At 41.3% G+C, this 24168-nt stretch overlaps 1 protein-coding gene across 3 annotated transcripts in view; it reads right to left on the minus strand.

Annotated features, from left to right (window-relative positions):
- The window catches only part of SEMA5B (semaphorin 5B), a 266285-nt gene that overhangs the window by 164992 nt on the left and 77125 nt on the right, over window positions 1–24168 (minus strand). For all 3 annotated transcript variants that reach the window (XM_015635333.3, XM_015635337.3, XM_015635338.3), the window contains exon 2: window positions 18443–18503. The gene's annotated coding sequence lies outside the window, so the exon portion shown is untranslated. The remainder of the gene's footprint in view (window positions 1–18442; window positions 18504–24168) is intronic.

Genomic DNA, 24168 nt, shown 5'->3' on the forward strand with positions numbered 1-24168 from the left:
TGGGAAGAGGCTCAGTTCCATGCTAGAAACAAGAAATATATTTTAACCCTAAAGCAAGGAATGGACTTAAGGATAAAGATCAGTGTCCCCACCATTTGAAGAGGAGCCCAGTAACTAATAAAACATCCAGACAACAAATAAACTGTACTCAGAACTAAGGTTGTGTGTGCACTTGGGTTTAGTCCCAACTTAGCCACTGGAGACAAGTAGTTGAGAGATGTAGAAATACAGCAGTACATACAGGGGTGCCACATTGAGATGTTTCCTTCAGTTTTGTCAGTCTCGGATTTTCTTGGCCATCCTAGGGAGTTTTCCACAGCTATAACTGCATTGGTTTATGATGACAAACAGCTGGATGATGGGCACAAAGATACAACTCAGGAGCTGCTTGGCAATATTTTGGATACCACATTTATTCTCTCTACCTTAATATTCCTCCTCAAGAGTTACATTATTTCCCTGCTTTGCAAGGACATTGAGGCAATGCATTTAATCCTGCTGAACAGATTAAGATGTTGAATGAATATCGATCACTAAGCTCATTCTGACTTTAGTACCATATACAGACATAGGCCAGTCTTCAAGACACTTCTGATGATCAGCACTGACCAATTGTATTTAATGAAAACTAGTTTAGAAACTCATTTGAGTCAGGTATCATTCATCCATTTCCAGATTCAATCAACAAAGGAGAGGGTGAAGTTTGTTTCCTTTTCTGCAGATTAAAGGCTGCTTTGAAAATTAATCACTTTCTGCTGTCATAAAGTCCTCCAAGAAGCAAACTGATGGATTGCCATCAGGTTACTCACAATAAACAACTATCCACATGCCTGCAAGCTTGTAAAGATTAAGGATGGAAAAGGATTTTTTGAGGTACACAGAGATACCATCATGAGTAATGACTTCAGGAAAACAAAGGCAAAATCTTAATTTGAAAAGGCACTGTGGAGTGTATATTAGAGAATGGAGCAGAGATAAACTTCCAAAGGAAGTTCCGAAAATTTCATCACTTCCAACTGGATAGAAATGAACCAGACAAAGCACCTGAGAACATACTATCAGGTGCACTCATGTTTTGGCAGGCAGATCATTTAGGCAACTTAAAAAGCTCCTTTTCTATCTGATATTCCAGGAAGGTCCATAGCTTTTATACCAAACCCCTGGTACACCGAGGCCCAGTGAGCCTAGGCTGTTCGAAGGGAAGAGAAGAGGGGAGGAAGGACCAACATGTCCTTAGGACACAGACATTTTTCAGGAGCAAAACCCAGCTATGCACCATGTCCCACTCTTCTGCCAACCCCCGCCTCAGTCACCACGCGCAGAAAAGAGCCTGCAGGCATTTACTGCCTCTAAAAAATCTCTATCTGACAGGTGACTGCCTGGCCGTGTCCTGGCTTTAAATCAGAGAGATGGTAGGACATTCAATATGGTCCATAGGCATCCTTGTGTTCCCACCAAGTCCCTGGTGTCCCAGCCATGCCCTTGTTGTGGGCAGCATGATAACAAAGAATGGATAATGACTCCAATTAGGAGGTGTGAATGTCATTCCACTCCCCCTGATCTCTTCCAGGTCACTATGAATGTGTTTGAAAACTACTGGCACAGCAATTTAACGATAATTCAGATTTAATTTGCACTCTGTCATCTCTGGGTTTTTTTCTATAGGCTTTAATAGTTTAATTTAACAGTCTTAAACACTGTCTATATTACCAAGACATAATGTGTATTTGAGATTTGAGCAGCTGCATGGCACAAAATAATATTTCACATTTATATTGTGCCTTTCATGCCGAAGATGCTGAAAAATGCCTTGATTACTATATCCACAGAAGAATCAACTCATCCATCACTGAAATGCAGTCACTTCTAGGATGGAAACCTCATCAGTCTTTAATAATTTAGGCAAAATAGAGCAGAATATTCCACTCTGTGAGGAGGCAAGTTGAGCAGGTTAAATTAAGTTATCCAAAACAGCAGTTGGGCAGGGCTGTCTCATGCGCTCAACCTCATGACAGGAAGTTTTTTATGACTCTCAGATATCTAATCAAAAGGCAGTACCTGCAAGAACAGTTTCCCTTATGCCAGTGTGGTTTATTACCGCTCAAGGGAAGGAAGGCTATTGTCTGCTGCCTGCCTCAGTTCTGCCTCTCCCTCTGCCACCTCCCCTCTAGGTCAGTGAGTCCCAATCTGGTGCCAGTCAGAACTGACCCTTGAAAACATAAAGCAGCAGTGAAATGTTTGCCAAAGTTCCTCACTCCAGCACTGTCAAGGCCAGATCCTTCAAGCCAGTGAGAAAGCACCCACTGATGTTCCTGTGCTCTGAATCAGACCCTAAGGAAGCCCAGCCCTGCTCTGCCCTTCGGCCCCCTGCCTGTTCCCATCAACAGCTGCCAAATTCCCAACTGAACAGGTGCCCCACGAGAGCAACGTTCATGTCTTGGTGAGTGCACTGCTCAACCTTTCAACTATGGCAGAGAAGAGCTCTCTTACACACATAGACAGAAACCATCTGGTGATGAATTTGGCTCCCACTTCCTTCAGCTGCCCCACAACCCCTCCACTGACCAGAGCAAATCCATGGTGTTGCAGCCTCTTCCCAAGATGTCATGTTCTCCAGGCCCTTGTACCCATGGAATGTGGTACTTTCCCATATAGTATCCCAACTCAAGCTTTGTCCCACTGGCACATTTTTGTGACAGTGATCCAGAGACAAAGTAAAGCAAAAGGGAAGTGGGTGGGTGGGGAACAAATGTGCCAAGCTTAATAAAGATTCTCTCTATTTCCAAGAGCATAATCATCCACGTTCATCACTTATTAAAAGGCTTTCATTTATGAAGCCTTTAAAGCCCAGTTTAATAACCTGCAATCATTACTTGAATCACAAAATTTGCTTTTTATTATATTGTGTAAATGAAGCACTGTAGCATTTAATGTAAATTATTTTTCCCCTTCCTCTTTTATCAATGTTTTTAAAACCATTATGGTCAGGTGTTTTTCTCAACCTCCCCTAAAAATGCACAGCACAATATCTGTGGGCCCAAAGTAACACTATTCCTGGGATTTGCGTACAGCAATGAAAGAACAAAGATAATAAACCAGTCTTTCAGGTGTGCTTGCTGCCTCTGAGGTTTTTAACTGGATTGTTCAGACCACTCACTCTCCCTAGGGAGTGGCTATAGGTCCCCTTATATCTAGGAGACAAGAAAAGGAATTTGTTCATTATTAATACACTGTTTCCAGGAGATTTTTTTCTTTTTTTTTTAATCAGAGTATAAATTCACAGTGAAATTTAGATATGTGCAGACTGAGAACACAGCACTGTCCACGGGATGGTCTGGAGTTATCAGTGAAGGCATGGTAACAAGCCATCAGTAAGATTCTGCAGCTGAAGACTTGCCAAGAGTCACAGCCATTTCAGGCCAGGGAGAAAGACATTTGCCATTTAGGACTTCCCAGGGACTGTGCCTTACTGAGCTGCCAGGATGGCAGCAGGGACAGCCACCTGCCTGCCGAGATGGCACAGAAATGCTTCTCAGCCCCAAGTCTAGTACAAGCTCTCCCAGAGTGTGCAGGCACATCCTGAAACCAAATCATGCCTCTGCAGCCCCAGTGGGACCTATGGCAGCACATCTCATGTCCTTCATGAGGCCAGTCTTTCATGGAGACAAAATTAAAGCATTAAAACACCTGGAGTAAAACCAGAAGGGAAAAAGTAAAAAAACAGGAAGAAAATTAAGCACTGGAAACTGGTCAAAACTGCGAAGCTGAGAGATGTGGATCCAAAATTTGGAGCAATTCTAATCAGGGGTTTGGTACTGGCTCATCTGTAATTGAAATGAAGTAAAAATCTGCCTGAGACAGTCAACAATCTCAGCTGTTTCCGAGATCTGGCTTTCATTAATTTCATTAACATCTAAAATGCATTCTTATTGCTTGTTCTTATGCTGAGGAGTAAGTGAAAGAACAACACACCAGGAACCAGTTTATCTTTGTCTTTGCAGAGAAGCAGATGCAGTATCAGGCTCAGGGGCACACAGACCCCTTGCATGGAAAATGACAGCAAAGAGTTGTGCAAGTGTGGAAATCTTTAGCCTGCAAAATAAATAAATTGGAACTAGTACTTCAATCAGTCCCTCACGCACTTTGGGGAGCTGCACTGATATTATTAGTATTAATCAATGTGACAATTTCAAGCTACACTTTGCCAGCCTTGTTCCAGAGAAACAGTCAAAAAGTCAGAACTCCTATGGAGCCCTCCCAAGAACGTGTGATTTGTGAAGCCAGATCTGGGGATCCTGCAGAAGGCTCATGCACTTCCTGATTCTCATGGAAGGATAAATACCACAGACCAAGTTCCTGGGCAGAGGGATGGATTAAACATGCTCTAGTTGGGTGTCTGTAAATGGCTTTTCCAGGGTTAAAATGTCACTTCCACACTTCCCTTCAATTCAGATCATAAGAACAGGGTGAAAATGGGAACTGGGAGTCTGGTTCTTCGTGCCTCTGAAACAAAGCTGCAGCAGCTGATGAGACAAATTTCCCGTGTGCTCCCCACTGCTCTGCAGGTGCTAAAACACCAGTCTGTGTGGTGGAAGGGGCAGGGTGTGTCTGCAGCCTCAGCAATCGCAGTGAGAGCTGTGCCCACCCTCCAGCCCCGCCAGAAACCTCTGCACTCACAAACCAAATCCAGCAGTGCTCCTGGGCACACACCACTGCTTGGGAGGGGCAAGGAAACCACTTTCAGCCTATGTAGGTATCAGGGCACAGAAACGCTGGACAAACTTTGAGTCAAATTTCCCTTGATCTAAACCATTTTGCCAGACTCCATCTCTCCTCTAGTGTGACTCAAGTCACCAACAGGGTATAGAGGGTGCTACAACATTTATGGCCCTCAGAGTCCCTGGCATTTAGAAATTCACGGCATAAATTAACTGTTCAGCTCTGTGATGATGCTGATTTGCTTCACTTGGCATAAGCAGATATTTTGCTACAAGAGAGATGATACTTTCTGAGACCTCTCATCCTTGGGTTTTCAAATCCACTGGCATGTTTAATAGCAAAAAATACGAAAGGCAAAAATAGTCTTGTACAGATAAAGACCTCCGTGTCACAAATGACAATTCAGTTTAATTAAGCCAACTCACATATATTATATTCCATCCATAAAACTTAATATCAGCTAAAAATTCCCATCAAATGCAAATTTTCTTTAGTGATTTATTTATGCAATTGTGAGACAGAGAAAGCACACAAAGCAGAGGGAGCTGCAGGCTGAAGTAAACAGTGCTGTCAGAATATGCAAAACAAGGGAAGAACACAAAAAAAAGAGAGGGAGAAGGAAGGGACAAACATTCTCTGGCTGGAAAGTTATTGAATGTTTGGAGCCAAAGGGGAGTGGAAAGCTTGGAAAGGAATTTCTACATGTAACCTACAGACTCTACCCTATTTCCATGCCCAGCATCTCTCTCATTTAGCTAACAAATGAAAAATCTTTTTTGGGGGTAGACATAGGGTTAGATTTGTGGTTTTAAAGGTCATTGCCTAAAACCAGCACCGCAGCAGGCAGGAAGGAGCTTTGCAGTTGGTCGGCTTCGGCGTATCCCACACTTTGAGGAGCGCTGGCAGTGAGGTAATCCCTTAGGAATGTGTGTGCGGTTGGATGGCTGTGAAAAGAGAGCGGTCAGCTACCAAAGCTCTGTGCTGAATATTCACGTCACACACACACAATCATTTTTCTTGTTAAGTATTGAGAAGAATGGGAACATTATAAATGCAGTATCTTCTCTGGCTTCAAGTTTAGCTCTTTAAAAAGATCTCCCTCCCCACTCCTCCACTCCACCAGCTGTGCTCCACCTCCATCCCCAAACCAAATCTGCACACATTGAACTTTAAAAGACATAAAAAAAACGGGGGAAAAAATAAATACAACTGAACCAAAGCTAAAGAGTAAGAAGTTTAAAAGGTGATGATGCAGAAAACTGTTACAAGTGTTTCAAGGTCACTTGTCTATCTAAAAACGACTCTTTATTGAACATATGGGGTTCCATGCCACATGACTGGGTTATTCCCATATCTATATTCAAGGCAACTGCTTTCCTCTCTACATGTTGAGGAGTCATTTTGCCAACAACAGATGAGTTTGCTTTGCCAGTGCCAAGTAGTATTGATAGTGCTGGCTGTTGACAATATCTTTATTTGCTTGAGGCACTTAGCAAGTTCTTGCAGGGAGACGGAGTAAGTGTTGATTGGGCCTCCCAGCCCAAAATCAAGAACATCATGGAAAGTTTCCCACTTATTTTGGTGAGTTTTTTATCAAACCATAAGCAGGAAAAAATGCAATATAATGCTTTCAGTCATTTTTCTGATCACTTGCCAATAAGGCTAGACAGATAATCTTCCCTTTTTTCTTTTTTCCTTCCTTTCTTCCTGTTACAAATGGGCCTGCATTTGCATTTATCTGTCCATTTTCATATGTACTTGGTCACTCTCCATTTAGTTCAGGGGGCTAGGGTTCACAGTTTGCCTGCACAGAAGCAAGATAACAGCACCTCACAGAAGTAATTTTCAAATTAATGGTATCTACAAAAAAAAGAGAATTAGACTAATCACATGCCTCATTTGAAAATAATTTTTTTTCTGTTTTCTAAAAAAAAAGTTGCAGATACTTTAACTCACAGGACTAGATTAAGTTTCTAGGTCAGTAAACTCCTGATTATGAGATGATTAGCTTGAATGGCACGTTTAAATGCCAGTCTCTTTTCTTGCAGGAAACAAACAGTTTAAGCATGCAATTCTTGACCTACTCTAGTACCTTTAAACTTACTATTTAACAAAACAAAAGAAAGAAGGGTGGTGAAAAGTTGCCAATGCACTTCAAAGCTTCTTCTATATTTGTGGGTAAGCTAAATCCAAAAAGGATTAATGAATGTACTCAGAGAGATGAAAACTTGCTGGGAACAAACTTTCCAGAACTAAGCAGCAAAAAGACTCAAACAGATGCTCTGTACCAGAGGCCAGAATGCAAATTTACTCCAAATGTATTACAAATTTTAGCCTTCAACTTCTAAGCATGCATATAGAAATGTCTTCACAGCTGTAACTAATTTCAGCACAGAGGTCTTTGACAACGTGGCACTAGGGAAGGTGCTGGATGGTGTCTGGTACTGTTTCTTTCCAGCTGAGGATTGCCCCATGGTGTAACTTCTCTCCCTCAGGAGAGAACAACTCCACAGATACTAACGGACCAAGCCTTAAAATCCAATACCACATCTTAACACTCTCCCCAAGTATTTCTCAACAGGATGTGAAATGCCCATTTCATACAAGGAGGACCAGTTTTTCACTCTCCATTAATGAAGTTCATTAACTCACACAGACAAAATGTGCTTTCTGGGTTTCTAGCTCTACCACCATGACTACAGCAAAGTCTCCTCATGCTTCACTTACAGAATGGTTGCCCCCCCTGGAATTTCTGCAAACAGTGCATCTCCCATGCAACATATTCAGCTGATTGTCTGCATGAAATCATTTTCATAATTTTGAAACTGTCCCAGTTCCACATGTTTGGAAGGAGAGAACCAGGGGCAATGATTAAAAAAATTACACTACTAAAAAGTTATTTTCCTTTCAACTATTGTATCAAGTTCATTAATACTTTCTGCAGTTGGTGGAATGATCCCCCATTAACATTTCAATTTATTATTGCTGCTCCATTAATGAGACCACAAAAAATGGAAATGAGGCCTATAAATATGCTAAGAGTTAAAGTCACGAATCGTAATAGCGTGCGCACTTTATGAGTAATGTTTTGGTACCACTGGCATTCAAAACAGCATGGAAGGATGGCTCTGCACAAGCATCTTAACAAACAACACCCCAAAAGGTCCAAACAGAAAACCACAGTTCCTGAAACGACAGGTTAAAATATCAGCAGAGTCAAACCAGTCTTAACCCCAGCTGCTGAGTTCCATGAGCTTCATTGTTAAAATGCTTTTGGAGAAGGATTCAGCAAAGGTCACTGGGACTGTTAAACTTCAACAAGTAAAACCTGCAGGAGGAAGAACTTGTGTCCGTGTACTTTGTTTAAAAAAACCTTTATTCCATGTTAAATATCTGCACGCTGGCATCACATCCAGTACTGGGGGATATTGATCTCTTGATAGTGCATCACGTTTTCTTCCAGGAAAAAAGGCAGGCTACAAATAGAGAATTCTAGTCTTGGGAACCACATTAAGATTAATTTGAGAAATAAATTTATTGCCAGGTAGCCTTTTAGATCCATCAGGCTCCCACAGTTTCTCTGTTGATATTTTCTCCAACAAACAGTGAATATCCTCCGTGGGTCAAGAAACATCCTTATGCAAATGGCATTACTGCAACTTGCATTTTCAATTATTAATATTCCACTTCCTATCTTACAAATGTTTTCAGAAAAGGAGGAAAGCAGAAGCTCATTCCACTGGGAACAAAAACAGAAAATGTGATACCTCAGTGAGTTAGGAAAGGAATGGTCCTTTCAGCACAGGGTGTCATATCATGCTAGCAACATTTTTGTTTCTGCATTTCATTTGTCTCTACTGATTAAAAATTATCAATTCTCCCCCATTTTTTGAGCATAGCTGACAGCACTAGGCTTATGCTAAATGAAATGTGTAGCACTATCACTAGCACTATCATCTTGCAAGGAACAAATTTACAATTACTACATTATTTTTTCTCATTTATTCTCTAGGAATCTCAGATTTCATGACAGGGATTGGCTTTTCTCTGAGGTCCTGTGAAAAGATGTCAGTGAGAAGAGAACACTGCAGTCCATGCTGCTTTTAGCCATTAACAGAAGAAATGTTCTAAATTAGCCACTTTGCCATGGCAGCAATAGTAGGTTAGGGAAAAAAACCCAGACACCTTCAGTAAGATGAAATAAAACAAAAACATGAAAAGCAAATTATTTAATGAGAGCACAGACTATTTGAATAAATCTAGTTATTTGATAAGCAGACTGCCACTGGCAGCCTTTTATCATCTGTGAGAATGCATGATGGATCTTCTCTGTTTGCTTACAATTTCAGACCTTCCCCTTCTGATCAACATCAGCATTTTGCTCCAGTGCCTCCAAGGACATGAATTGCTAGCAACCAGCCAGATTCCACCTTTCAGGAAGACTAAAGACTGACAACACAGGCATGGCTCAGTGCTGTGTACATATGGCACACAGACTGGGTAGTTCAAGGCTGTTAAATGTTCAGCCTCTTCTGAGTTTGCCTAAAGGGAATGAAAATGGCTCCTGCTGAGAGTGTATGCACATAAAGCTGTAACAAACATTTAATTTTAGCTTTTCTGAAACAGAATTAGGCTGTGCATTCTGCACTGCCAGTTCCTATGCTGCTGCTCAGATGAGGTGGCTTTAGAGGTTTATTAATTCCAGTATTAATGGTCAGCCTCCCCCACCATGCTGAAATATAGGATCCTGAGTATGTTTCAGTTTTACTTTCCCACACTTCTTTCAATTCTTCCATAATAAGCAGATAAAGTCATTATTTGCATGAAAAGGATTTCAGTCCAACACAGGCTCACAATACTTTATCTAGCTTTATGATTTAACTACACATTTTACCTTCTATGTAAAAAACCTTGTTCAGAAAAAAAAAAAAGCTAGAAAATAATTTTAAATGTACAGCAAGTTCCAGGGAAACTGCTGAAACAGCTACATCCTGTGTGCACTGTTTGTTTGTGCTGAACCAGTTAGCAGGAGAGAAAGGCTCAGACATGAGTTTTAAACTAGGCTGGTGAAAAATGTTTCACTCTCCAACAGAGCTGATTTGAAAGGATTATTTCTCTGCTACACTCTGAGAGAGCAATGCTGCCAGATGTCATGAATCTAAAATGCTTTATCTAAATCATAAGGTATAGCCTGAAATCATGTGTACTTTACATACCATGCAGCCTCTTTATGTCCTTTTGCTGAAGTTTAGGTAAAAGCTTAGAAAGCTTACTACTGAAATGACCCCAGAAAATTCTCTGGAGATTGAAACTGCTTGAACTGGAGCAAAGCAGAAGTTACTCCATCAAAGTCAGCTCTTTAGTACTGAAGTTTATTTCATTTATGCTGGCTAAGGATCAAACTCTACTATCTACAGATTGAAAGATGCTAAAAAAGGGACTATTTTTATATACTCTACCAAATATAAAATATGTGAGTGATGAAACGTAGGCAGAGATTCATCTCACCCTACTTTATTCACCTGAGCTTAGCTAGGCTGCAAGGCCTTTGTTCATCAGCAGGAGATCAGCAGTCCTGAGGTCAGCTCTTGTCACCCATGGGAAGGCCCTTCAGGTGAGTCACCCTCTGGAGATGCTCATCTCCTTCCTCCACTACGCAACAAAACTGGATAATGACAGACTGTCCCAATCAATTGTAACAAAATAATCTGACAGCTATGCAAAATACCGATCCTCTTCTTTTTCTCCCCCACTATTTTTGTGTGAATCCACTTCTTCGGATTCACACAAAATGTGACTTCTGCGAGGTTATTCACACTCAAATCCATCTAGTCATAAACTCTCCATAAAGCCATGTTCACCTGGTCTGAAAGCTGCTGAGGCCACTGATTTCAGTTGTCCTAACCTCTCTAGAAAAGGTGCCCAAAATGCAAGAGACTCACAGATCATCCTTTATATAAGGCCTTTCATTATTTTCATCCAGGTTTTACCTCAACAAGAAGTTTGGTTTGACACCATACAACTCTACCACAAAACAACTGAGAAATATAAAAAATACTGTAACAGCCTCTTACCACAAGATGAATTGTCCTGGATGTGAAGCAAAAGTAGATATTGTTCACACTTCACTGCATCACTTTACAGTGAATTTTGCTGAAGTTTTTGAGAGTTAATAAGCTGCCTGCTTCTCTTTCAGTGTTCAACAGTGCCAAGTCTGTATAGAGAAAGATACAGAAGCAGTATCTGATCTAAAGCTAGAAACTAAAGAGCTTATTTCCCCTCATCTGGTGAAGAATCCAGTAAGCCTCTTAGGCATGTAGCTGAAACCACAGTAAGGACAGCATAACCCTTCCTAGAACTGAAGGATCAGGAAGAAAGTAAGAAACAAGAGGCAAACAAGTTGTTAAATAGAGTATACTTGGGGAGAGCTTTAATCAAAGGTGATGCATTGGGTAGGCCCTCCAGCAGACACCACAGTATTCACTTCATCCAGGGAACTGGGACTGTGCCTGGTCTTGACTCAGTTGGGGATGATTCTACCTTTGAGCACCTCTCTCTTCCCCATCTGCAAAATAGTGATAACTCCTTATGAATAAAAATCAGTATATAGGAGCTAAGCCTTATCCTTTATGTCTTCAGGCAGGCAACACCCTGGGGAAATCAGTGTGGGATTTTCCAGGCAAAAGGTTAGAGGGCAGAGCCCAAAGCTGTGGGACAAAGCCTGCATAAGGCAGAAGGGTGACCCAAGTACCATGCCTTTCACATATCTTCTGAGTGGTGCAAGGTATTTCCCAAATTTGTTCTTGCAAAGCAAAGCTGAGATATATTGCTCCTCTACAAACACAGACATTTCATCAGAGGACATCAAAACAAGTTTTGCCTTTGTTTTGCCTTCATAACTTAAGAAGGCGTCTCCCAAATAAACAAATTCCCTTCTTGTTTCATTGTCTCCAAACATGCTGCTTCCACCTGGAGCCAGCATCTGCAGGGACTATAATTTTGCTCCAATATGGTAAACGTCCTTTCTTCCCTTCCCCCTACTCTCCTCTTTCCTACCTGGAGAATTCAGCTGCTTGCAGAAAAACTTGAAAAGAGAAAAACGGAATAAAATGTTGGCTTCTATGGCCCAGAAATAAGAAATGAAAAAAAAGTGAAACCTTATGCCTTGTCCCCAGTGGCTCAGAGACTTGGAGCCAAATCAAGGTCATGAAAACAGAATATTGCTCTTTGTTTACAATAAATAAATAAATAAAAGACTACTCACTCCTGCCCTTTGGGATATGTTTTCTAAGGAGGAAGAAATTCCCTGTGGAGTTTATTATGTGTGGAAGGGATGTGTGCCTCCTAGGGAAAAGCAGTGGGGATAGTTTTTCCCTTGGTGATTTCTTTCCTGCTTTCCTATCACTTTTTTATTAATTTTTCTAAGTCTCACTCCCCTCCCTTCTGCAATAAGTGAAGCCACACAAAGGAACATGCAGGTAATTCAGCCACTCAAAACTACACAGCATCTCCTTTCCTATAAAAAATATCAGTGTGTGGCCTGGGTTTCATTTACAACTGTAAATGAAACAGGCCTACAACTGTGTTCATAATCCTCCTTAATTGAATTTCTGTGACAAAACCCAGACAAAATTATTACCCTCAAGTTAACAGTTTGCACGAAGTAGCCAAGGGTTCCTGGGAAGCTTTAAAACAAATGCAGGACAAAACTGGATACCACAAAGCAGCTATTTGGTGTTGGTACCATTCATTTGAAGCAGGGGAGGTTTCCCTGGAGGAACAAGGTCATTTTAATATGAAGGACAGGCCAGGAATTCAACACAGGCCAAAAAAAAAAAGTGAGAATTAAATAAACAGTGGACAAGCTTGGACATGCTGCTCACACCACAGCTACTGGAAGGAGGTGTCGGGCTGTCCTGGCTGTTTGCAGGGTAGCATCATTCACAACTTGGCGTGGCTCATTGGACTGTTTCACAAATCCAGAAGGACTTTAAGCAACTGTTAGGTTTGTGTTGAAGTTCACACCCCATTGAAAGTGTATCTCCTTTAAAGTTCTCATGTAATAATTTCCTTCAACTAGATCATCAGTTCTATGGTAAACATGCAGAGCCTTAGTAGTGATGTCAGGATGCTGGTAAAATATCTAAACTTACTTTTAAACTGTGAGAACCACTACTAAATGAAAGCAGTGATGCAAAAAGGGCACTGTCCTGCAGGGCACTCCCACAGTCTGCAGGAGAAAAGAATTAAAGCCTTTCCTGTTACCAAAATTTAGTGGTTTTATTTTAGATGATACAGATGTTTTCTTGACAAATTGGGCAAAAGTTAATGGGAACAGAGATGTCTGTTTGCAACAGCTAACTTTATTAGTGACATTGCCATTTACTTGGACAAACATTCTATATTTTACCCCAAAGTACCATGTTTAAGTCATCTCTGTATCAACTGGTAACTAAAGCAAACTAGCAAAGTTTTAGGGATCAAAGCAGGCTCTTCATGCTTCAGTTTACAGAGGTGATCAGAGCAGGGAAAACCATGTCATCCCAAGGCAATGCCTGCCCGGGTTACCGCCCCATATGCTCATAGAAGTTAATATCCATTGCATTTTAAGCACAAGGCAAGGCTACAAGGGAATGAGGAAGGCTGAGGTAATGGAAATAGAAATCCTACAATTCCTCAGTATGCATCCATGTCTTGTGTGCTACCCAGCCCTCTTTGCAGGCAGAGTTGATGGAAATTTAGGGGTAGAGGAGGCTGATGGGACCTCATGTTAAAATTTCCTCCAAGTAAAATATTGCTATAGGTGATTAAATGAGCATTCCTGTTCAGAGACAGGCAGGCAGAAACCAGAACTCATTTCCACAGACCTCTGTGCCACTGCAGGATAGTGAGTCTCTGTCCCCACCCTCACTTGCAAGGCACATCTGACATAATGAGGGACCTCCAAAGAGTTTCCAGGAGACATGACCGCTCCCAGAGATCCAGAGGGGTAACAACCAGGGGCTGTGCCAAACATTTCAGCAGTTGCATTATTGCATGCCTGGCTTTGAGAGATTGCTCATTAGCCCTTGGGTCCTGTGCCACTTTAGGCAACCTTTTCAGAACAACTCTTTTATAGCTTGTGTGCTCTGTTTTTCCTCAGGCCACAAGTTAAACACACTGAACAACACCGGAGAAAGAAATAAACACTGAGTCAGAAATAAATAGATGCATATGCACATGCCTAATATCTCCCCACACAGATACACAATCAGGGCCAGAGATCAATGTTTTCAGGAAAAGGTGTAAGGGAACAAAATATCACAGTGCTTTGTAACTGGTGGCAAAGGAAAGAAAAAGGAACATTCAGGAAGGTGATGAAATGTTTCAAGAAAAAGCAATATATTTTTATGTACTTGTAAAATCCATTGGCAATGACTTTTCTGGTTAATTGGTTTCATCTTATTAAACTAAAAACGTATTTGTAAAATCCAGACATATTCAAGCATAAGTCCAAGTTCTTCACCAAAAGCCAATACACCATTTCAAAAAAGAAAATTCAGCAATACAAACCATTTTCCATTAGCCTGAAATCACAGCACTCATATTGGGAAGAGAAATGGATAGAGTGCTTGACTTCTCTAAAATGCACTTTGGAAAAATCACATAACTCATTTACCCCAAAACTGCCGTCCTCTTTCTCTCTGGCCCTGTGAAAATGGATTAATATTTTGGCCCAATTATGCAGTGATTTATAAACCAACATTCTGCTATCTTTCCTTTCACTTGTCATGTTCGACTTCTTCCCCTTTATTAGACTACTCTTCTTCCCATTAAATAGTCCCTCTGTCTCACTTGCCAAAGAAGTGCCAATGGGCCCCTGATTTTACAGAAGAATAGACTCAGCTTTACCAATGGAAAAGGGCCTCTAATGTACCATGGACGAAGCACAGTGAAGCATGGTAATTTGCCTGTGTTAATGATGCTACTTCACAATGATCAGGAAAACAAAAATGTCTAATAGCTAAATGACACCCAGTCCTTCTGCAGCCTGTTGAATTCAAAATCAGTGTGAGCAAAACCCAACATCTTTTAGGAGATGAACTAAAAGTGGTTGCAGTGTTTCTTTTCTTCCCCCCCAAATTCCGGATCAGGACTGAATCACTAAAATGGGTGATTTGGTGCTGGAAGCAGGACAAAAAAAACAAACAACAAAACCAAACAAACCAGGTGTTTCAAAATGTTTCAGTAGCTCAAAAGCAGGTGGAGAAAAATTAATGAACATATATGTAGATATTTTTGGACATACTTTACACTGGTGTGATTTTGTGTAAAATACCACTATAAAGTAGGATTAAAGTATAATTCAAAATTTTATCTTTTTTAGATGGAAGGAGGAGGTCATTACTGTGGGAAAGACAGAAAAGCAATCTGCATATGTCATTGCTTACTTCTGAAGATGCTCCAGTTCCACAAAGCTCTGAGCTCTTGAGTGCTAAATCAACCCCGAGAAATGTCTTCAGCCACAGTTCTCATGAGAAAGCTTCTTAGAGCTGGGTTCCCTAAGCTGCCTGGCTGGGCAAAGCACTGATTGCTTTGGCCAGTCAAAGAGTCATTGCTCCAGAAGTCAATCTTCAAATACAGCACATTAAGCTACTCTGTGGGAGAAACTCTGCTCTCATATTTGGCCAAACACAACAGACAGAACAGCACTGGCTTTGATGACATTATTTGGAAAGCACAAGAAGGGACCAAGGATCATAAACAATCATATGGTGCATGTTTGGTAATCCTTTGGCACTGTTGAAAGGTTGGAGAATAGACTCAAACACAGGTTTATGAAAAAAAATATGAACAATATTTACAATATTGCTCATATAAGCAAAGGCTTCTATGATATTTTCCAAGGGCAGAGGGAATGATTTGTCATCCAGTTGCAGTTCTGTAGATTTTGTCTACAGTCTTTTTTTTTGTGCAGTCTGACTGGCACACTCCACACCTTCCTTGTCCAAAACTTTCTGGTACAGCTGTGCAAAACAGGAGCAGGATTCTTGAATTCAAGAATGGCTGAAAATATAGGACCAAGCCATTTCAATTTCATCTCCATTTCATTTCATCTCCATTTCATTTCACAGTCTCACATAGAATCACAGAATCATTTAGGTTGGAAAAGACCTCTGAGATCATCGAGTCCAACCTTTGACTAACCTCCAACTTGTCAACTAGACCATGGCACTGAGGGCCATGTCCCATCATTTCTTGAACACCTTTAGGGATGGTGACTCCACCACCTCTGTGGGCAGCCCCTTCCAATGCAATCCTTGTTCAGGCATTTTTCAATCCATGATGTTCATTACTTAATAAACCCTGAGGTAAGACCCTATCCCCATTAAGAGACAGTTTTTATTGTAGAGTGCTTAGGGTGTTGTTGGGGATGGAAGGTGGGAGGAAGCAAGATTATTTACTGTAGTGCTCTGCTCTTACCACAGGAAAAGTTTGTCAATGCAGGTTGAAAATAAGCACCTGAAGACTCTCTAGAAAGCTGTTTATTCAATCTCGAGTAGCACTCAAGGGGAGTACTAAAATCTTCAAGACACATGCCACACATCACGTATTAAAAATTCTCCAAAATGTTCTATTATTAAGTTTTTTTACTAACATGCTTGCTTCAACTAAAATACACATTCTAAAAATCCCACAAGATGGGTGTTTCAATAGCTGGCTCAATGTTTGATTTGAAGAAAATGTGTCTATAGCACTAGCAACCAGGCCTTGGGAGAGACATAAGCAAAGGAGCAGTGACATGCCTTAAACACCAAACGATTTACTGTAATTTTAAATATTAATGTTTTCTGAATGAAGAGTTTTGATATCTTTAATCTTGTGTTTTGCAGACTTTGCGAAGTTGAGACCATAATGCTTATAAGCAATTTATCAGCAAAACCATGGCTGACTCTACAGAGGCCTGATATTTGAGACCTGCCCAGGCAATCTCTCTCTGAAGTCAAGGGGCCAAGGAAAGACTCCCAGCTGTGGCCCAGCAGAAGTGCTTCTCCAGTGGGGCATTCAATCTCCCAACCAGGCCTTGCTCAAAGCTGCTTGGCAGTGTGCAAAAGGCGTGTTGTCAGGGGCTGATTGCAAAACAAACCTCACTCCTGGGGCAAAATTCACACCTCTGGCAGAGTAACAGAGATGCTCTTTCAGATGGGCCAGGGCAGAAAACCAGAATAGCTCTCAGTGCTAGCAAAGAACAGCCATCCCCTCATCCTGCCAGCAGAGCACAGTACCACCCCCACCTGTGGGGCAGCAGAAGCCCTGCAAGCAAAGCCAGAGGCAGGGACAACAGAGCAGGTTCACAGGCCACAGACATCTTTTACTGTGGACAGGGACATCTCTGCTGCAAAGCTTTGGGCCCCTCCATGAGCGCATCATGGGAGGCTGCAGATCATCCCTCCTCTGCCCTTATCTACAGCAACAGCAACACAATAAAAAGCCATGTGAGCAGAAGGGCTGGAGGAGCTCACACAGCAAAATTATTTTTTTTTGGTGTCTCTCTTGATATCAAACTGCTTGTGTGAACAGTATTGCTCCTCTACAGGGTTGCCAACACCTGGAGATGGTGCAAGGTGCTTGTCATAGAAACTTAAGTATTATCCATGCTTGTCCCTAGATTTTGCAAGATGAGTGCACAGGTAAACTCATTATATCCATTAATTTTAATGTAGTGGTATCTCTTTTAATTGATACTTGCCAGGCAAATACAGCCACCAAGGTGTGCAGCTGTTAAATGCTAACTACAGTTCCTATCACCCTTTTTTGTTCTTCACCTTCCTTTCACTGTGCATTTTCCTCAAGATCTTTCTTCCTTGATTTTCTTGAGAAAAATGGCCTCCTTTATTGATTAAATTACAAATTCCAAAGCTGCATGATTGAGTTATATGATAACACCTGACGAAAGACAATTGAAATAAATGGAAAAATTAGCACTCTCTTTATTACAAAAGGTTTGGATGTTGAGTAGCTGACTGAATTAAATGGAGATTGAGCAGATCTGAGAGAATTGATTAGGAAAAATAATGCAGAATTCAGAAAAGAGACACCAAAATTAGCACCTTACTAATTCAACTTTGAAAAAGATGGAAAAAGTTGAGAAGGAAAATTAAACTGTATCATTTTTGTTCATTCACAACCATGAATTGCCCAAAAGCTTACCTCTGTGGTAAGACTCCTAAGCTACTGAACTCTGACATCAAGTTACTAAAGGCCAACAAATACATGACCAGGTCAGCGGCCTCTAGGGTTCATTAGTTCAGCTTCTAGTATGCCTTTTTAATTAGTATCACAAGCAAAAGAAGGTTCTTGACCTTTGTTCTGTGTCTGGGCACCAATGGCATGCCAGCTTTTGGTAATTTATTATTGCATTTTATTCACTGCTCATAGATGCTAATGAGATATTTTTAATTTTGTCTGCTTGTGACATTTTCTGCAATAGTGACAGATGTCTTGGGCTTTCTTCCTGCAGATTAGGCAACCATTATTGGAATTCTTAGATTAAACAAGCTGATAAAGCAAAGCATCTAAAATGTCATGATCGACTTTGAAACCATGTCTTCTCTCAGTGACTTCCCTACAAGCTTGTTGTGAGGTAGACAGAGTCTAGCAAAGATGAGCTCTAGCAAAGCTCTGGAAAGAGTGCAAACACAGCTCTTAAACAAGGGCTGCAAACATGATATTATTTACTTACAGCTCCTGCATTACTGAAGTGTCATATTCAAAGTCATGCTCCAGGGAAAATCTTAAGTGACCTGTGGAAATACCAGAAAACAAGTCTTCAGTGGATATTTCTAACTACATCTTCTACCAGATAGGGAAGAATTTTGACATCATTTGGAAATCAAATGTAGTGAAAATATTATTTAAGTTTAACCACAAAGCAATGTAAAAATTTTCCTTAATGCTCACCTGAAGGTTACTTCAAAACTAGCCCCAGCTGCAATTATTTGCCTTCTGCAAAAAATCCTAGCCCACAGATTGGGTAGCAGAAAATGTTTGTAGAAACAAAAAATATTTTAACACAATCAATCTGACTGAGAAATTTTGCAGCCCTGTCTGAACTTTTCATAATACTAAATGCTTCATCCTCACAGAAGAGACTCTGTGACAAGTCTTCAAGACTTCAAGATTCCTTGAAGACAAGGAATCACTCTTGTCCCAGTTTCCAAGTGGGAGATTTGCACCAGTGAGAAATGTAGGCTATGAACACATATCTTACTCCCCACTGCAATGCTCCCTTTAGGAACACTCCTGTCCCCACCATCCATCACCCTGCCTCATCATTCACTCCTGTTGGAGTTCACTGCACCTTCCATTCTGCCTGTTGAACTACAGATACACTCAGATTAGTCAAGAATTATTTGAACTGCTCAAGTCAATGCAGGAGCTGCAGCCAGATGGAGATGCATGAGCCAGCCTACACAGTTTGCCCCCAGTCTCACAGCAGGGGAGCTAGGGCAAAGAGCCTGCACACTGGCTGTGAGCCACAAACCTCCTCTTTGAATCACCAAAAGCAAAGCTCAGAATCAACAAATTTGTTCAAGAAACCCTCATCTGAAAGGTTATTCTCGCTGTTTTCACCCATCAGTCTTATGAAAGTAAAAAGGCAAAAATTATGATAAATTCTAACAAATTCTAAATTAGTTAATACTAATTTATCCTTTAGTTATGGCAGCACCACCTGCCATACCCTGTGCCTGAACTCTTTGCACTGAGCACAGTGCAGACATTGGCCATGATAGTATCTGCTCCCTGGAGCTCACCAATAAGAGATCAAAGAGCTAAAAGCGTAGGCAGGAAAAAGACAGAGACAGCAAAAATTGGAGGACACTTCCTTACAATGGCTTGTGAGCACAAATCCCACTCAGCCAGTACAAAATGTATCACTGTGAAGAGATTCTGACCCTGCTACCTATTATGCTTGACAGACAAACTCAGTGAAATAATTTATCTAATTATTTACATGGCTTCCATTAGAGCAATGTCTGAGCATTCACAAACCAGATGGGTTTTTCCTCACTGTGCTCCTGAGAAGAAGCATATGCTGCTAACACTACATCATAGACAAGGAATAGAGATATTAAAAAGACAAAATGCTTTTTCCAGGGAAACTAGTATCTGATCTGACAAAATTCTATATAAAGCCAGAGGGCTTCTGTAGGGTAAGGTGCTGCACTCAGGGATGGGCCATTAGACTTTAGCCATAGGCAGACTTCTTAGCACTCTGGTAATTTTTTGAATGGCATCTATACAGTATGAATCAGGAAAAGTGAATGGGAAAAAGGGAAATGGATGGGGGAAAGGGAAAATAGGAAAAAAACATTAAAAAGGAAAGTAATTATAAATGTAGCACCATCTGGAAAAAACCAAACCACAGAAACAGAGGAACCAGTCATGCAGTTCACTGAGAGGACTGAAGCAATTGTTTCCTTCAAGAAACTTCATTCATCACATTTCCATAACCCAGAAAAGGCTCTCACAGTCCTCTCTTTCAACATATTAAGACTGACATTCATACAGACTCTCACATTTCCTTCCTTCTCCTATCAGTCTTTCCTCATGGAAGAAATCACAGGAAAGGGATGAAGATGTGAACATTTCTGCAGCTGTTCTGCCAGGGCTGAATCCTGAAGGTAAGGACACCCAAAGGAGCCCAAGAGTGACAGAGCACCCACCAAAAGGACTCAGTCTTCACTGTCAGATAACTCCTGTTTCTTTAAAATGGTGAAAGTGGAAAGGTTTCTTCAGTGATATTCCAGGAGGCACCTCAGAGCCCAGCATACCAGCTTATGAGAAAACAAGATCCATCTGTTAGCTCAAACCTCCAGGACTGGCAGGTAGCCTTTTCTATAAAATAAGCCACTGGACAGTACAAACTCTAGGTTTCACCAGCAGAATCATTCTGGTCTGCACACTGCCTCTCTAAACATAATAGCTCCCCTTTGGCTAGAGAATAGAGGATTCCCTAAATGAACCCTTTGATCTGTAAGACACTGAGCCTTCTCCTGAAATTTCTTCTCAGATGTTTTAATTCCCTGCCAGGTTACAGCATGAAACCTTTCTCATCTCTCCATTAAAGCAGCAGATAGACAGATGGGATAGTCTTCATCTTTCAGGACTCTTGAAGTTCATTTCCCATCAATTTTAACAGGAATGCTCACAGCTCTTGTTAAGTTTAAGAGAACCAAACCTATAGATTGTGCTTAGTCAAAGCCAGGAGAGTCCCAAGCCTGGTAGTCCCTCCACAGGGCTGTCATCAATTAAAAAATAGCAGCATAATATAAAAACAGTATAATGGCCAAACTTCCCCCTCCACACACATTGCCAAATCATTTTTGAAAACTCTTCGAACATTGCAGATAAAAAGCCCAGTGAGTGCCGTTAGTGGAGGTGGAGCTAAATGTCTAAATGTCTTCTCTTCATTAATGGATTTTATTCTCTCTTCATTCTCAGTCAAAGGCAACAAGGTGTTATTGCCCTTTTTGCAAGCTATAAAAAATACAACACAGCAGATGGATTACACACCTCACCCAAGGTCCCTTGGGACACCCACATTTGCACAGAGAAGTGATCCCAAAATGCCATATACCCGGTGCCCTGCCCTTCCCTCCAGCCCAGCCTAATTCTCTGAATTTCATGATGATTCAAAAGTCTATTTAAGGCCTCTACAGCTACGGGTGTGTCCAAGAAATTAAAGCGGAGCCAAAAAAGTTTGAATTGCGCAGCTCTGGTTGAGATTCTTGGTAAGACTGAAACACAGAACTGGGAGGGTTTAACCTCATACAGGGAAAAGGGGCATATGTCAACTGGGTTATGATGTGAACCCCCAAGAAGATACAGTAGCAATGCCAGGGTCCTCTTCCCAGTCAATGTGCCCTGTAAGTGCTCCAATGGTACCCACACAGCTTACACAGTTTTCCCAAGCCTGCTTCTTCCTTGCATAGCAAGTGGTGCTATGAAGAAACAGGAAAAAGTCAGATACAGAGGAAGAGCTACTAACACCTCTTGCAGTTTTCCAGTGTAAATGGAGTGGCCAGGCACAGTTACACACTGAAATGAAGGCAGCCAGGAGAGCTGACAAGGTTCATAGATATACAGGCATGGTTTACTACCCAAACCATGCTAAGCTCTTTAGGTAGGCTTTGTTATTACAGATGGTATTGCTTGCCCTAGATCTGATGTCCAAAATGGGGCTGCTCTCTGTAATCCTTCAGAGGCTGCTTATAAATCAGAGAATGCTTCACCTCTTGACCCATGGCACTAATAGATGATCATGTAAATGGTGCAGTGTTTTAACCTTAACAGACATTTGCTTAGGTTATTGTAGACAAAAATGAGGTCAGGAACTGTGGTCACGAGACTTAATCTCGAAGAGCCTCGGTCTGGAGTCATCTGGAGCCCTCTGGCTTGTACAGTGCTGTGCCTGTGGCTGACATGTACAGTGAGCAGAAGGCTGAGGGTGCAAAGGGGGGAGTGAGCTCTCCTGTCCCAGCCCTGCACAGCTGCACCTCACAGTGCCTCCTGCACCTTCCAGGACCCTTCCAAGCCACTTTGCCTAGCAAGAAACAGCAACTGCAGTAACATAATTGCTGTGGAAATCATTTTGAAGGCATCAACCCCTAAACACAGAGGGTAAACAAAATCTGCTTCTGTATGAGCTCTTCCACTTTTCTCAGGCATCTGAGGGATGTCCTTTATAAACCATGAGATAAGAGCAGACTCACTGTTCAGACTGCATATCTGCCTGGTTCCTTAGATACCAACTAAAGCCCAAAGGCACGGCTTGGCATCTCATCCCCTTCTTACAAACTCTTTCAGAAAGTTACAGCTGATTTTGACACAAAGATGATGAGAAATGGGGAGCTATTCGTGCCATTCTGGGGAGCATGCCAAACCCTGTATTAACACCCCCAACCCTGTTAAAAACAAAACAAAGTAAAAAAAAACCCAACAACCAAACCAGCAAAAAACAACCCTCCTGTTTGCTACTGATTAGGCAGCCGAATTAAAACTGATGAAGTGATTGGATAGGATCCAAAGCTGTTTATCTGCACATAAATCACAGACATGCTTTACTCAGCCAGTATGGATTTATTGAGCTAGAGGAAAGACCTCGTACTCAGAATGCTGATTATTACAGCAATTAAAATATCAGTGAAGCAAACATTTTGGGTAGAAAGCTGTTAGAGGCTACTGGAGAAATAATTCCATTAAATATTAATTCAATCAGGTTTCAAATTTTAAGAAAAAGAAGTTTTAATAGTAGGCTTATTTTTTCTCATTAAGTATATGTTGTTAGAAAAATCAAATTCAAAAGGAGGGAAGACACAAAATAACTAGCTGGACATGCCAAAGGAGATTAGAAAGGAAGGCTGATACATATTTTATGATCGCAAGGGAATAAAAAAAATAAATTGAGAGATGTACTGTCAAACCAGACACAGTGTTAATAGCTAAAGTATATGGCAGTAAGAACTGCTGTTCCCACAGCTATTAATGTAAAACTGAAAATTTGGAGCAGGCTATAGCAAAGGAAAATAAATCACACTTTTTTTTTCAATTTGAAAATATATATAAAATAAATCCCTACCCCATCATTCACTCTCTGCATCCCAAGCCCCCAGCACCAAGATTGTCATTTCAGCAAGCTACAACTTCCAGGCAAGTGAGACAAGTGACAATTTCTTCCTATTAATCATTGCTAATTTATTTATGCAATTTTTCTACTTATGAGAATCACTGGCCTGGAGATTATTTCCTCTTTCCCTTTTGAGTCCTGAGAAAATATTTAACACGGGAAGTAGTTAAGGGGGGTACAGTGGGGAGAGTGTCATGTAGCCAAGTTACGCATCCCAGCTGGAATCTGGGATGATGTCTTGCAGTTCTGACTCCTTCAGCCAAGTTTCATACAGGAAACACGAATGTGCCAAGGGCGCAGTGAAATCCGCTGGAGCCAATAAATAGCACTTGACTCCATTAACACACTCCTGCTATGGATCCCTTCATGAAACCCTCAGCCACCTTGCAACCAGTTTGCTCAGGAGGTAGCCAACAGCTTGCACAGGGGAAAGGTTCAGGAGCCAAGAGGATCCTCTGATGAAGCCTCACAGATTCAGAGTGTGTATGCATGTGGGATGTGCATCCAGAGCCCTTCCAGAAGAGGCAAACACTGCTCATATATAAGGCTTATATGGAATAGCGGCCATGGAAGGTCATGATGCCACTAGTGAGGTAAAGGGCAAATTGCTGTGAGGAACTTCATGAGGCCCCAGAAGACAGCTCACTCTTTGACCAGAGGCTCTTCTCCAAGCCTGGGATGGGTCCAGAGGTACCACAGAGAAGGAGGCATCCCCATCAGTTCATGCAGTTTTTTCCCATCCACAACAATCTGTTTCATCTAGGAAAAAGGACTAGGAA

This window comes from Parus major, chromosome 7 (genome assembly GCF_001522545.3).
Source record: "Parus major isolate Abel chromosome 7, Parus_major1.1, whole genome shotgun sequence".
Taxonomy (NCBI): Eukaryota; Metazoa; Chordata; class Aves; order Passeriformes; family Paridae; genus Parus; species Parus major.